The following is a 3,192-nucleotide window of genomic DNA, read 5'->3' as shown; positions in this document are numbered from 1 at the left end:
CGCGTTCCACCAATCTGTTCGGCGAGCCGCAATATTTTTGTAAACACTGCATTTCTTACGTGTAATTAATACGTAAATAATTAGTAATTTAAAACAGCAGGTATATAAATAACTAGTTTTGCCAAAGAACGACCAACTATACCGAAATTTTGCGCGTTTAATCTCATTTTTTGGAAGAGTGCAAACCTTTTCGTAGCTCCACTTTTTGGCCTTTGTTCGTTTGGGACCTGTACGAATAGGGTCCTTTTCAGGATCATGTGGAGTAACTTCCACCTTAAGTATACGCATATAGCAGGGCTCCTCATATCGTTGGAATTTGTTACGTATTACGAGCCGGCCAACACCAAAGTCCCGCAGATTTCCCACAATCTCCCACAGTGTCTTACCGCGAAAATCAGTTGTACGACCAATATATTTAACTACGCTCATTGCTGAGGAATTCGATCTGCTGTTTTTCTTTTGAGAAGGGGTAAAACGTACTTTTTAGCCTTTGTTCGTTTGGGACCTGAAAAAGAAAAATGAATGAAAAATTCAACAATGATCAATTAAAAATTCACAAAATATAATAACCTACAACACTTACCGGTTGGCCTCGTGGAAAATTATGAATGACATTTCCTTTCATTCGAAGGATGTTGCCAAGTTAGGTACAGAAGTTTACGATATTAGTGTAAAATTTCTCGCCCCTAGAGTATGTGGCAACATGCATCTTTTTAACGGCGACATCTACTGCTCACTTGCTACAAGGTTAATCCGAGGAAAATATTTGCATGAAATACATGCAAATTGAATAAAACCTCATGCATTCCTTTTAATAAACGTAATTTTTAATATACTTTTTTTGGTTTTAGTTTTTTTTTTTCTCTTTCTCTTTTTTTTTGGGGTGGCAGGCCAAGGTGAGAAGAACCTCACCATAATCACCCAGTGAAACCAGTACTAAGTTACGATACATGTAACGCTTTCAAGAAAGTTTTCAACTTGCCCGAACTGCATTAGCTCTGTTCATTGTTGGTGCAAGTGCTTTCAAACCAATCGAGTCTGGCGAGATTTTGTCTACTTTGTGCAAAGTTATTAAAAGAAATGACATGATGTAGATGTAGTTTCATAATGAATTAAGCGCTTTGTGGTTGCTGTGCGCACTGTAAACTGTTATGCAGCGTTTTGGCTGCATTTAAAATGCAACATTTAGCACCTTCGAACATATGTTTTCGAAGAGCGTTCATGCTATAGCATTTAGCAAATGTACATTTACGCGAGTTCGAAATCGTATGCTTTTGACAAACAGCCGTGTTCCAGTCTCTTATTTAGATGCGTATATCTTACGATCAATTCTCACGCAGAAGATAATGTGCAAAAACCCTACTGAAAAGGAAAAAATTAATTTTAAACCAAAAATTCAATACAAAAACTTGAATTGTTTTAACCATAACCGAACATTTGTTTGTGTATATATTCATTAGTCGGTGCTGTCAATTAAAACTTCCTCACTTAATTAAGAAACAAACCAAACTGAGTTGATCACAAATTGATCCAGATTTCTATCAGCATCAAATCGATGTTGAATTTGCTTAACTTTTCTTTATCCAAATATGTAATGCAAAATAAAAGAAATCTCGATCGGCGATCACTGAAACGCAGCTAGAAACTGTATACTCAAAAAAGCAATGTTGCCACTTTTTCTCTTTAAACCATGGTCGAATCGTGGAAATTTTGGAAGATCACAGGGTTGCTTTTAGCATTTAGATTCTTAATGCAAAAATGGAGTTGCATTTAGTTGCATTTAGGTGACGAATTTTGTATGGATAAATGTACATTTAGAGTAGCATTTAGAGCTAAATGCGCTAAATGTGCTTTTACGCGTAAGCAAAAACAGCCTATTAGCAAGGTCTGATAAATGCATACGAATGTTTAACGCCCATTCTTCGCTGTGTAAGCAGGCAAAGGTAGTAGTACAACTTTCGACTTTGAAAACTATAATCAGTGTGCAAACCTACCACATATTTTTATGTATTTATTTCTTTTTCACATCTACCACACTGATGATAACTGCTTTCAAAGTCACCTTTCATATAAGCTGCACCTGCGCTATCCTTCACCTTTCGAAATGCGCGACCTTGACAGACTTTGCACATCTAACATGCACATAATACAAACCCTCACACAAACACATCCAATCAACATAGAACACAACCACGAGCACTACAGACGTATCATTGAACATACATAACTATGCTCAATCGCAGAAGCATGGCCTTATCACTATGAATTGTAGTTAATACGCTTTGTTTACAATATTAATAGTCCGTGTATCTTACTAGAGTATGACAGCTCACTGATGGGTGTAACTTTCAAAATCGATAAAAATTTATCGCTAGATGTATATAAAGGAGCAAACACAATCTTCATATGCTCGGATAATATTGCAATATTATGCACCCCTTACACGACCAATTGAACACGTCAATCATAGACCAACACCAACGTGGGTTTAGAGCGCGCAAGTAATATATGCCAATTCACGGTTCTATAATTATATGATGTAATTCTCGCCACCCAACCATAAGTACCATGATATTAAGAATAAATATCAATAATAGCAATGACTTTACGATCGAAACATCGACAAAATAACCATTTTCAGGTAATAATGACTCGCTATACAATGCTAAGAAAGAAAGCGGAACGCCGCACTCATCGTTATCCGATAGCGTGCCGACTTTGCGATGGTAAGCACCCGATCAGATTATGCCCGGTATATCGGGCAAAGGCCCCGGAAGAACGATTGCGAGAGTCTCTGCTCGGGCGGTTTTGCAGCAATTGCCTATCAATGACGCATCGCGTACAAAGGTGCACCAGCCGGGATCGATGCCGTCGATGCCACGATAAGCACCATACCACATTGCACATCGACGAAGAGCCCATTGACCGAAGACCTTGGAGCCAGCAGGTCGCCAGCGAGGAGGAACGAGAAAACGTTCTGTCGATTTACGCCTCGGACTCCGGAACGAATTCCCAATCGCTGCGCCGTGACATCGAAGAAGGCGAAATAGTTGAACCTGTGGCGGAAGCAAGTACTAATCTCCCGAGTTTCCCATTGAAGCATGAGACACGGGTGGGTGGCCCAGAGACAAGGATTTTCCGATCCCGGCAACGGCAGCGCCGTGGAGCGGAAACTCGGTCTTTCCGCCCACG

The 3,192-nt window shown here is 39.5% G+C and overlaps 1 protein-coding gene and 1 long non-coding RNA gene across 3 annotated transcripts in view; both read right to left on the bottom strand.

Annotated features, from left to right (window-relative positions):
• The window catches only part of LOC118740356 (ionotropic receptor 25a), a gene marked incomplete at its 5' end in the record, with an annotated part of 75,815 nt that overhangs the window by 42,554 nt on the left and 30,069 nt on the right, over positions 1-3,192 (bottom strand).
• Positions 14-3,148, bottom strand: LOC118740358. Of its 2 annotated transcripts, none has more exons than XR_004993123.1 (3): positions 2,224-3,148; positions 584-936; positions 14-505 (listed from the first exon to the last, which is right to left on the bottom strand). It is a non-coding gene; the product is annotated as an uncharacterized LOC118740358 (long non-coding RNA). The 2 variants fall into 2 exon arrangements; XR_004993122.1 differs by having other exon boundaries at positions 584-740; positions 2,155-3,145.

Source organism: Rhagoletis pomonella, unplaced genomic scaffold (assembly GCF_013731165.1).
Source record: "Rhagoletis pomonella isolate Grant_MI unplaced genomic scaffold, Rhpom_1.0 Rhpom_scaffold_00006, whole genome shotgun sequence".
NCBI lineage: Eukaryota > Metazoa > Arthropoda > Insecta > Diptera > Tephritidae > Rhagoletis > Rhagoletis pomonella.
The sequence above is the reverse complement of the archived record's forward strand: the minus strand, read 5'-3'. Positions and strand labels throughout refer to the sequence as shown.